The following is a 13244-nucleotide window of genomic DNA, read 5'->3' as shown; positions in this document are numbered from 1 at the left end:
TCTTTACGTTAGTTCCTCCTCCCTTGTTTTTCTTTTTTTTTCAAAAAAAAGTTTTTGTTTCTAAAAAAAATATTCTCAGTTTCAATTTGATCTTCCTGTACATGTGTTTCCCTCTACCTTTTTTTTTCATTTTTTATTTTATTCTTAAGTTTAATTTTATTTTTTTTAAAAAAATACTTTTGTTTCTTCCTTTTTATTTTTCTTTTATTAGTTTTTTATTTTATTATTTATTTAGTTTATTTTTTTATTTTATTTTTCTTTTATTTTTTATTTATTTTATTTTTTTTTTAATTTGAAAAAAATTTAGTTGTCATTCGGTTAAAATTATTTTAAACTTTAAATTTTCAGGATTTAATTAAAATTTAAGTTTGGTGTCCTTTTTAAATTTTAAATTTATAAGTTATTTAGTTTGTCATTTAAAGTGCATTTATTTTGTTTTAAATTTTAAATTTATAAGTAAGTTAGTTAGTTATTTAAAGTTCATAATTAATTTAAAAAATTAAGTTTGGTGTTTTAATTTTTAAATTTTGAATTTTTAAATTTTTTTTTTATCTTTTTAAATGTTAGGATTTGGATTTAATTCATTTCTTTTTTTTTATTTTTTTATTTTATTTCTTTTAAAAAAAATATTTACTGTTCCTTTTATTTTCCCTAGGGATTTTCTTCACACAATGAAGGGAGTTCCAATTTTGATTTTCTTCTTTTTGTCTATGTAGAATGACAAGGATAGAGAACCACTTCAATACGATTCTGAGATCGAAAGAATTCTTTGACAACAAAGAAGACAAGCTAGAAATCAAAAGGTTAAAGAAGTAGTTGAAGAAGAGTTTGATCAAGACATGGCAGATAAAAACACTATCAATGTCCCTTCACTCAAGAGAACTCTCATATCTTACACTAATCTGAATCCAGGGAGTTGTGGAAGTAGCATTGTGACACCTACTGTCGGTACCAACAATTTTGAACTGAAGCCACAGTTTGTTATATTGGTTCAGCAAAATTGTTAGTTCAGTGGGTGCCCGCAGGAAGATCTAAATCTGTTTATATCTAATTTTCTGCAAATATGTGACACGGTCAAGACAAATGACGTCCCGGTTGAAGTTTACTAACTATTGCTCTTTCCTTTTATTGTGAGAGACCGAGCTAAGCAGTGGCTAGATAATCAGCGCAAGGAGAGCATTGCCACATGGGAGGACTTGGTCAAGATCCTAAACAAGTTCTTTCCAGCTCAAAGGTTGACTAAGCTAAGAACCGACGTTCAGACCTTCAGACAGCATGAAGGAGAGTCCCTCTATGAAGCTTGGGAGAGGTACAAAGAGATGCTCAGAAAGTGTCCTCAAGACATGTTCTCTGACTGGGTCCAGCTTCAGATATTTTATGATGGGATCACTCCCGCCTCACGGGTTTCACTGGATAACTCTCTCTGACTGGGTCCAGCTTCAGATATTTTATGATGGGATCACTCCCGCCTCACGGGTTTCACTGGATAACTCGACTAGAAAATCTTTGCATATGAAGAAAACTACTGAGGAAGAACAAGAATTGATTGAGATGGTGGCCAACAATCAATACTTCTACTCTTCTGAAAGATCATCAAGGAAATGAGTCATGGAGTTAGATGCTTTGGAAACCCTTTTGGCTCACAATAAAGTCCTCTCTCAGCAAATAAATGTAATTAATCAGCATCTAGGAGGAATGCAAATCTCTGTAGTAAGCTCCCAAGAGAACCCCTATGGTGCAAGTAATGGATTATCTCAAGGTGAAGACATAGATTATGGATATTTATCCATGGAGCAAGTTAATTACTTAGATAAGCCTCACAATGATCCTTTCTCTAAAACCTATAACCCCGGATGAAGAAACCAAATTTTGGGTGGGGAAATCAAAACCAGAGGCCTAACCAATTCAACAACACCCACCAGCCTACTCAATTCAATAACCCCAGCGGAACACTTTTAATAACCATCACCACAACCCAAATAACCCTCCTGTGAACCACTTTCACCAACCACCACCTCCCTCACAACCAATACAACAAAACTCTTAGAGACTTTCTAACCTTGAATTAGCCTTAGAAAAATTCATAAAAGAATAAAAACCAACTTCAAGAATCAAGGAGCTTCATTGAAAAATCTGGAGGAGCAAATAAGACAACTTGCTCAACAACTAGCCAAACCCACTCAAACACTTTTCAGTAACACAATTCCAAACCCAAGAGAGGAGTACAAGGCTATTTACTTGAGAAGTGAAAAGGTTGTGGGAGAAGAAAAGAAAGAAGAAACCAAGAAGGAGGAGTTCACTATCAAGGCAAGAAAGGAGGCAATAGAGGACATTCATCAAGAGGAGCACGTGTAGCCCACTTTCCAGCAATTAATTCCAGCTACAGAGGTTCCACCAAAAGAGAGAATTCCAGTACCTGAATACAAGCCAAGAATTCCATATCCTCAAAGGCTCCAAAGGAAAAACAAGGAAAAGTAATATTCTAAATTTTTGGAGATATTCAAGACTTTGCACATCAACATCCCATTCAAAGAAGCTATTGAACAAATGCCCTTGTATACTAAATTTATGAAGGATTTGTTGTCCAAGAAGAAATCCTTGAAGGGAGGCCAAATCGTGGTGATGACCAAGGAGTGTAGTGCAATTATTGAAAAGAACTTACCAACGAAGAAGAACGATCCAAGGAGTTTTCAAATTCCTTGCACTATTGGAAATACTACCTTTAATAGAGCTTTATGCAATTTAGGGGGCAAGTATTAATCTAATGCATTTGTGTATAATGAAGAGGATACAAATTCAAGAGTTGAAGCCCACGAAAATAGCTCTACAACTTACAGAAAAATCAATGAAGCTTGCACATGGTGTGGTTGAAAATGTCCTCATTAAAGTGGAAAAATTCTTTCTCACATTGGATTTTATTATTCTTGACATGTAAGAAGATGAACATGCCTCCATCATTCTAGGGATACCTTTCCTAGCTACTGGAAGAGCTCTTATTGATGTTGAAAAGGGTGAATTAATGTTGAGGGTGCATGATGAGTATCTAGTCTTTCATGTCTTCAAGACCATGTATCATTCAAGTGACCAAGAGGATTGCAGGATGGTTGAAGCCAAAGACCCAAATTTGAAGGATGCACCAAATGAATTACTCCCAAAAATACATTCACCATGTTTGAGTAGAAAGGAGGAGACAGAGAAGGTGCAACAAGTTAACCACTCAATTAAAGTCAAAAATATTATGCAACCAAAGTCTCTCTTTGCAATCAACAAGAAATCCCTAACATCAAACCTAAGTTTGGTATTGGGTTTGCATCAAACAAGGAGGAGGCTTCAAAGAAGAAAATGCTTAGAGGGTGGAGTAACAAGAAAATTCCTACTGAATACTTTTCACCAGGGGACAAAGTAGTATTATCTCACCATCTACTGTTGCCATACACGGTGAGTAGAGTTCTTTTTCTTGAGCATCTTGAGCTAACATATAAAGACACAGGGAGGAAATTCAAGGTGAGAGGGAAGGAGGTGAAGCACTATCAACCTCCACCTTAGCAAGAAACAACCGTCAAGCTAGTGACATTAAAGAAGCACTTGTTGGGAGGCAACCCAACGTTCGATATTTTCTTTTCATTCTTGTTTTTTCTTTATAAGTTGTGTATATGTTTCATGGATTAAGTTTGGTTTCTACACCAATAGGATGCTTGCATTTCTTGGGTACTTGTCCCAATTTCACATTCATTACACCACACTAAGTTTGGTGTTCTTATACCAAGTTTGGTGTTGCCACACTTTACTCGTGTAAGATCCAAACCCCATGCAAACACATTAGAAACTCATTTATGTTACATTGTTTTGGCTTTATTTTGTTTAGTTTTTAATCTTGTTTGTTTTACTTAGATAAGCTTTTGCGTTTCTCAATAGCTTTTAATCATGATTTTTCCTTAGTCCATCACCACTATTTTTCTTTTTTGCTTGAGGACAAGCAATCTTTCTAAGTTTGGTATTGCATGCTATGCTCTACATAGCCTAAAAGGATAATGAAGAGGAAGATGAGGAAGATGATGGCAATAAGAATTAAGGTTGTTGACTTCTATTTGTTTTGTTTTCTTCCTTTTTAATAATATGCATATATTATCTTGTTCTATCCTATACAATGCATTTATGAGTCTTGTTAGTCAAGTACATATCATTACTTGTTCTTCACAACCCGCAATTATAATTGTGCTTTTTTCATAAAACAAAGCAAGGATCATGTGCTAAAAAAGAAACAAAAAGAAACAATGTGTGAATATAGAGAGCATGACAATATGAGTTTGGAAGGCCAAACTAACTGAATTGTTCAACACTTACTGAGCCAAATTGCTTAAGGCCTCAGTTTAGAAAACTATTATAGGATCCGTATCATTGAGGAAGCCTTGGAGAAGCAAAATCTAATGAATAATAATTAAAAAAAAAGGGTGGAAGAAAAGCCAAAGGCTCTGGGCACCAGCGGCTAAGGAATTTGAAAGAAAAATAAGCTCAAAGAGCATCCGACTCAAGTGCCTTTGATGCTTATGTATCAAGCAAAAGCTTGAAAATAAAGCACTTAGAGTCACGGCTAGACTCAAGGTGCAAAGCACTCCTCCCAAAGAAAGAGAAAGCCAAAGGCTCTGAGCACCAATAATGGGAAATATTGAAAGAAAAATCAGCTCAAAGAGCCCCCAATAAAGTGCTTGTGGTGCTTATGTATCAAGTGATAATACTTGAAAATAAAGCACTTAGAGTCACGGCTAGGCTCAAGGTGCAAAGCACCCAACAAAATGAAAATGTGCAAAGAAAGTAAATAAGCGTGCTTCAAGGTGATGATTTAAGGAAGGATGCCCGGATATAGGTCTCGAAAGAGTATAACCATTTTTGTTGAATTGTACATAAGTGAAATGGCTAACTAAAATTATTTGAATTGCTACCATTCACCCTTGCATTGCTTTAAGATTTTGAAGATTATGCAATGATTCTTTGCTTGCTTGAGGACAAGCAAGAGCTTAAGTTTGGTGTTGTGATGCATGAGCATCTTAAGCACTTTTCTTCGACATTTCTCATAGAAATTTCATGAATTTTGCTTGGTATATGATTTTCAAGACTATTCTATTAGTACTTTGATTTCCTTGGTTTCATGATTCTTGTAAGGAAATTTTAGGAAAAGTGAAGCAAAAGCACGAGGAACCAAGAATTGAAGACAAGTACAAAGAAAATTCGTGGATGCTGTCAACCCTGACCTCTTCACACTCTAACAAGCATAACTAGGTCCAAATGATGCGGTTCTAGTGGCATTAGAAAGCTAACTTCTAGATCTTTCTAATGATATATAATAAATCATATTTTCTCTCTAGCATCATGGTACTAAACGCCGTGACATTAGCATTTAGCACGAGTCCGCGAAGCAACCTTGGCACCAAACTCCACAACTTCAAGTTTAGCGTCAGTTCCTGCACCCAGGGTGGTCCCCATGTCCTCAGTAATGCAGTCTCATGTATTTAATTTTGTTTTTGAATTTTTTTTATTAGAAAAAGATATTCTTTAGGTTTTTTAAATTTAAATTAGGAAGTTATCTTTACCACTCTGGTTAAGATTAGATTAGTTTTAGAATTTAAATTAGTAGGAATTTTAGTATAAATAATTGAGATTACTCACAGAGAGGGATCTCTCTGGCCTCTCTAATTCTCTCTTCTTCTAAAAATTTACAATTTTAATTTCTTATGGATTCTCTGAAGGATGAGTTTCTAATTCTCCTCAGTTAAGGTTAGGAGCTCTGTTAATTCCATGATTTAATACATTAGCTTTTCTACCTTTAATTTATGCAATTGATTACTTCTTAAGATTACTCCTCATAATTCTTGTTTTGAAAATGGATTAATAAGTGACATAAAATCAGCTAGGGGAGATTTTTATGAATTGTGTAGTTTTATAAATTAGTGGAAATTCTTCAACTCTTTTCTTAAATAATTGAATAAGGGATTAGCGATCAATTAGGTTAAAGAGAAATTAAATCACCAAGGGATTGGGGTTAATTACTAATGATTTGCCATAAAAGTAACTTTGCGTGATTAAGGTAAAAAGTGATAAATATTAATCAGGAAGTTTTAACATCTCCAAAGCCTTAACTCTTTCAATCATATTATCTTTACGTTACTCATTGCCTTGCCTTTATTTTATTGCTGTTTATGTTTCAATGTTTTCAAAACCCAAATTTGATTGTTTGACTAGAATAATCAATTAAGTATTGTTTTCTTAATCCGTTTATCATCATGGGATTGACACTCACTCACTTGAGTTTATTACTTGATATGACCCAGTACACTTGCCGATGTTTTGTGGTTTTGTAAAATCCGTCATCAGAAATCGAATTGAAAGTAAAGTTCGAGATAAAATGATCTAACGAAGAAGGATATACAACAAGCAGTGAAATAATAACACGTTAATAGTCATAAGTTAATCTTTAGTAACGGGAACAAATAAAGCTAAGTCCCGAAGAAATGACGGGAGAAGATACTGTAAAAAGCGTCACAATTCCAAACTATTAAGTTTAAAATACTTAGTAAAATAAGTAACAAATTGTAATCATAATATTGAAACAACCTTTCCATCCACCACCTTCTTGAAGGCATCGACTTCGGAGACGTCCAAGTCGGGAGCCTTCAACTTGATTTGGTCAAGGATGCTCTTCTCGACATCAAACTCGCCGTCAACAGCCGCTTTGTTTAGCCTTCCTAACCGAGAAATTGAGTTCCTCTATCTTCTTCATCAACTCAGAGACCTGATTCTTCAAATCCCCCTCCCTTAAGTCGGAAGCAGCCTTGGCTTCCTTTAGATTTTTTACCTCGCTCTCCAGGGGAAGTCTATTTACCTTGAAGATCGGTAATCGAGGTGCTTAGCTTTTGGATTTGGGTGTTGGCCACGGCAATCATTTTGTCCTTAGAAAGGAATTCTGAGCGAAGACTCAAGATCTCCACCTCTACGTCTCGAACATAAGTCGCAGAACGCAGAAGCATCATTTGAAATCGAGGAAGAGTATCTTCCAAAGGCATCTTAGCAAAAACTGCCCTGGTGTCCTCATCTATAAAGTGTTGGTCCACGAATTCAGGAGCTCGGAATCCCTTATCCAATACATGCATGAATGAGGTGGGGGTTGAAGTAGCAGCATCATCTTGTCCAATATTCTTTGGTTTTTTTTCCTGGCTAGGGGGTTGGTGGGGGAATCTTCTTCCAAGATGTGGACCTCAAGACCTTGCCCCTCCCTACTTTCTTCAACCATCCGAGGTTGGAGTTGACGACTAACAGTGGCGAGAAAGGAAACTCTGTCGCTACTAACCATGATTGGAGGTTGGGTTGTCAATCTCCTCTTCGTTTTGGCAATAGCTGCAAGTCCCCCAAGCATATCAACTGGAAAACAAAAGCAAAAGGCAACCCATAAGAGGGAGAAACTAAAAATGCACCAAAGCAAGAAATAAAGATACAAAGGATAAGAGGCTTACTAATATCATTCCGAGCAGCCTGCTCATTTATAAGGATGTCCCTCAAAACTAGAGGATGCTCATTCCATAGCATCATTAATAAATTGATACTGAGAAGTTCATTGGCATTCACACCAGAAATTCGGATCTTCGGTGAAGAAACATTATAGTTTCAATGAAGATTAAATCATTTAGCACCCTCTAAAGTAAAAAAAAAAAAAAAAGAGTGGCGCCCTCTACCCCTTCGGTCTTAAAAAATTTTTCTTTGAATTCGTGATAGGACTCCTCAAACAAAGTAAAAAAATTTCTATTTAGGACACCTCGGAAAGAGATGAATCCACGACTCTGAGACCTAAAAGGAACTGTCAAAGTGAATAAGTAAAAAAAGACCCTAATGGTAGGTTCAATATCCAAGAACGAGCACATAAGCTCAAAACTTCAGATAATAGCCCAGAAATCAGGATGGAGTTACGAGGGAGCACATCCAGGATGAGTTAGCACGCTCACTTGGAAGTCCGAAAATGGTAAACAAACCCCAATCCTGGAAAACAAGGTCTCACACATCCATAACTAGCCTGGGGTCGTGCTGGCATGTTCATTAATGTGGCACAAATGATCCTCAGACCTCGGCACAGAGAAAACATAGAGGTTGCTAAGATCAGAATAAAAAATAACTTGAGCCTCTCGTAGATTATCAAGTTCTTCTTGCGTAATTGTGGAGGGGATAGTCTTAACCTCCTCGAACATCCACGAATAGATGTCCACCTCGAGCTCACTATTCATCCTTTGGATGGGGGTAGTGATGAGCGGATAATTTATACGCTTTTTAGCATTATTTTTAGTATGTTTTTAGTATATTTTAGTTAGTTTTTATTATGTTTTTATTAGTTTTTAAATAAAAATTACTCTTCTGGACTTTACTATGAGTTTGTGTGTTTTCCTGTGATTTCAGGTATTTTCTGGCTGAAATTGAGGGACCTGAGCAAAAATCTGATTCAGAGGCTGAAAAAGGACTGCAGATGCTGTTGGATCCTGACCTCCCTGCACTCAAAGTGGATTTTCTAGAGCTACAGAAGGCTAATTGGCGCGCTCTTAATTGCGTTGGAAAGTAGACATCCTGGGCTTTCCAGCAATATATAATAGTCCATACTTTGCCTGCGATTTGATGGCCCAAACAGGCGTTCCAAGTCAGCTCAAGAATTCTGGCGTTTAACTCCAAAACTGGCACAAAAGCTGGCGTTTAACTCCAAGAAAAGTCTCTATACATGGAAGCTTCAATGCTCAACCCAAGCACACATCAAGTGGGCCCGGAAGAAGATTTATGCATTAATTACTCATTTCTGTAACCCTAGGCTACTAGTTCTCTATAAATAGGACCTTTTGATATTGTATTTTCATCTTTGGACGTTTAGTCCCTAGACCTTGGGGGCTGTCCATTCGGCCATTCTTACACCATTATCACTTTTGTATTTTCAATGGTGGAGTTTCTACACACCATATATTAAGGTGTGGAGCTCTGCTGTTCTTCATGAATTAATACAAGTACTATTGTTTTTCTATTTAATTCAAGTCTATTTCTTCTCCAAGATATTCATTCGCACCCAAGAACATGATGAATGTGATGATTATGTGACACTCATCAGCATTCTCACCTATGAACGCGTGACTGACAACCACTTCCGTTCTACATGCAAACAAGCTTGAATGTGTATCTCTTGGGTTTCTAATCTAAGATTAGAACCTTCGTGGTATAGGCTAGTATTATTGGCGGTCATTCTTGAGATCCGAAAATTCTAAACCTTGTCTGTGGTATTCCGAGTAGGATCTGGGAAGGGATGACTGTGACGAGCTTCAAACTCGCGATTGTTGGGCGTGTGACAGACGCAAAAGGATCAATGGATCCTATTCCAACATGATCGAGAACCGACAGATGATTAGCCGTGCGGTGACAGCGTGCGTTGAACATTTTCACTGAGGGGACGGGAAGTAGCCATTGACAACGGTGATGCCCAACATAAAGCTTGCCATGGAAAGGAGTATGAATGATTGGAAGAAGGCAATGGGAAAGTAGAGGTTCAGGAGGAACAAAGCATCTTCATACGCTTATCTGAAATTCCTACCAATGAACTACATAAGTATCTCTATCTTTGTCTTATTTTATGTTTTATTCCTCTTTTAATTATCAATTCTCCATCACCATCTGAGTTTGCCTGACTGAGATTTACAAGGTGACCATAGCTTGCTTCAAGCCGACAGTCTTCGTGGGATCGACCCTTACTCACATAAGGTATTACTTGGACGACCTAGTGCACTTGCTGGTTAGTTGTGCGGAATTGTGACAAAGTGTGATTCACATTTGAGAGCTCCGAGTCCTTTGGCGCCATTGTTGATGATCACAATTTTGTGCACCAAGTTTTTGGCGCCGTTGCCGGGGATTGTTCGAGTTTGGACAACTGACGGTTCATCTTGTTGCTTAGATTAGGTACTTTTCTTTTTATTTTTCAGAATTTTTAAGAAAGAATTCTAGAGTTTCAAGGTGATGCTCTTATCATCACAAAAGCTTATTGATTCTCATCAATTTAGCTGCTGAATGTAATGTCCTGCTGAAGCTTGGCCAGCCATGTCTAATCTTTTTAGACTAAAGCTTTAGACTAACATTGCATGATTCCTGGAATTCTTATTAAAAGTTTTGAATCTCCTTATTTTCTTTTCCATATAATTTTCGAAAAATTACAAAAAAAATTTTAAAATCATAAAAATAAAAAATATTTTATGTTTCTTGTTTGAGTCTAGTGTCAATTTTTAAGTTTGGTGTCAATTGCATTCTTCTTGCATTTTTCGAAAATATGCAATATGTTCTTCATTGATCTTCAAGTTGTTCTTGATGATTTCATTGCTCTGATCTTTAAATTCTCTTATTTTGTGTGTTTTATTGTTTCTCATATGCATTCTCAATTTGTTAGTGTCTCTTATATGAAAATTTTTAAGTTTGGTGTCCTGCATGCATTGTTTGTTTGATTTGAGTGTCCTAAGATTTGTTGTATTTTGATTGTTTCTCATCCTTGAAAAATTCAAAAAAATTTTCAAAATTGTGTCTTTTCAAGTCAATAACACAGAGAATTGAAGATTCAGAACATTCAGCAGAAGAATTACACAGAAAAAGCTGGGCGTTCAAAACGCCCAATGAAGAAGGAAAACTGGCGTTTAAATGCCAGCCAGGGTACCTGGCTGGGCGTTTAACGCCCAAAAAGGTAGGATTTTGGGCGTTAAACGCTAGAATGGATGCCATTCTGGGCGTTTAACGCCAGAATGACACTAGAGGGAAGATTTTGTTTTTAATTCAAATCTTTTCCAAATTTTCATAATTTTTCAAAATCAAATCTTTTTCAAATCATATCTTTTCAATCATATCTTTTCAAAATCAATTTCTTTTCAATTTTTTTATTTATTACTATTTTCGAAAATCCTTGCTACAATTACTGATTTAATTCAAAATTTTCAAGTTGTTACTTGCCTATTAAGAAAGGATCAAATTTTAAATTCTAGAATCATATCTTCTAATTTCTTGTTAGTCAAGTAATCAACTTTAATTTTAAAACTTTCTCTTTTTAATTTGATTTTCAATCATATCTTCTCAATCATATCTTTTCAATCAAATCTTTTTCAAAAATTAATTTTCAATCATATCTTTTTAGTTTCTAATTTCAAAATCTTTTCAAAAATCACTTAATTTCTTTCCTAATCTTAATTTTTGAAAATCTCAATCAAATTTTCAAATTTTTTTTAATTATTTCAAAATTTTTTTAATTTATTTTTGAAAATTCTTCCCCTCTTCTCACACCCTTCTAATTAAGGACTAACACTCCTCCTCAATATGCAATTCGAACTCTATCTCCCTTGATAAGTTCGAATTCTCTATTCTCTACCTCATCCTTCTATTATTATTTTCCTCTGACACCTCAAGGAATCTCTATACTGTGACATAGAGGATTCCATATTTTCTTCTTCTCTCTTTTCATATGAGCAGGAGTAAGGACAAGGGCATTCTTGTTGAAGCTGATCCTAAACTTGAAAGGACCTTGAAGAGAAAGCTAAGAGAAGCTAAAGTACAACTCTCTATAGAGGGCCTAACAGAGCTCTTCAAGGAGGAAGAAGCCATGGCAGCCGAAAACAACAATGCCAACAATGCAAGGAAGGTGCTTGGTGACTTTACTGCACCTACTCCCGACTTCTATGGGAGAAGTATCTCAATCCCTGCCATTGGAGTAAACAACTTTGAGCTTAAGCCTCAATTAGTCTCTCTGATGCAACAAAATTGCAAGTTTCATGGACTTCCATTGGAAGATCCTCATCAGTTCTTAGCTAAATTCTTGCAAATCTGTGACACTGTCAAGACCAATGGGGTTGACCCTGAAGTCTACAGACTTATGCTCTTCCCTTTTGCTGTAAGAGACAGAGCTAGGACATGGTTGGATTCACAACCTAAGGAAAGCCTGAACTCTTGGATAAAGCTAATCAATGCCTTCTTGGCAAAGTTTTTTCCACCTCAAAAACTGAGTAAGCTTAGAGTGGAAGTCCAAACCTTCAGACAGAAGGAAGGTGAATCCCTTTATGAAGCTTGGGAAAGATACAAGCAATTGATCAGAAGGTGCCTTTCTGACATGCTTTCAGAATGGAGTATCATAGGAATCTTCTATGATGGTCTGTCTGAACTATTCAAGATGTCATTGGATAGCTCTGCTGGAGGATATCTTCATCTGAAGAAGACGCCTACAGAAGCTCAGGAACTCATTGAAATGGTTGTAAATAACCAATTCATGTACACTTCTGAAAGTAACCCTGTGAATAATGGGACAACTCAGAAGAAGGGAGTTCTTGAGATTGATACTCTGAATGCCATATTGGCTCAGAACAAAATATTGACTCAGCAAGTTAATATGATTTCTCAGAGTCTGTCTGGAATGCAAGCAGCAACAGGCAGTACTAAGGAAGCTTCTTCTGAAGAAGAAGCTTATGATTCTGAGAACCCAGCAATAGAAGAGGTGAATTACATGGGAGAACCCTATGGAAACACCTATAATCCTTCATGGAGAAATCATCCAAATCTCTCATGGAAGGATCAACAGAGACCTCAACAAGGTTTCAACAACAATAATGGTGGAAGAAACAGGTTTAGCAATAGCAAGCCTTTTCCATCATCTTCTCAGCAACAGACAGAGAATTCTAAGCAAAGCTATTCTGACTTAGCAAATATAGTCTCTGATCTAATTAAAACCACTCAAAGTTTCATGACTGAAACAAGATCCTCCATTAGAAATTTGGAGGCACAAGTCGGTCAGCTGAGTAAGAAAATTACTGAACTCCCTCCTAATACTCTCCCAAGCAATACAGAAGAGAATCCAAAGAGAGAGTGCAAGGCTATAACCACATCTCACATGGCCGAACATGGAGAGGAGGAAGAAGCAGTGATCTCCACTGAGGAAGACCTCAATGGACGTCCACTGACCTCCATGGAGTTCCCTAATAAGGAACTATGGGAATCTGAGGCTCACACTGAGACCATAAAGATTCCATTAAATTTACTTTTGCCATTCATGAGCTCTGATGAGTATTCTTCATCTGAAGAGGATGAAGATGTTACTGAAGAGGAAGTTGCTAAGTACCTTGGAGCAATCATGAAGCTAAATGCCAGGTTGTTTGGTAATGAGACTTGGGAGGATGAACCTCCATTGCTCATCAAAGAATTGGATGACTTGACTA

The sequence above is a fragment of the Arachis hypogaea genome, chromosome 14 (genome assembly GCF_003086295.3).
Source record: "Arachis hypogaea cultivar Tifrunner chromosome 14, arahy.Tifrunner.gnm2.J5K5, whole genome shotgun sequence".
Lineage (NCBI taxonomy): Eukaryota > Viridiplantae > Streptophyta > Magnoliopsida > Fabales > Fabaceae > Arachis > Arachis hypogaea.
The sequence above is the reverse complement of the archived record's forward strand: the minus strand, read 5'-3'. Positions refer to the sequence as shown.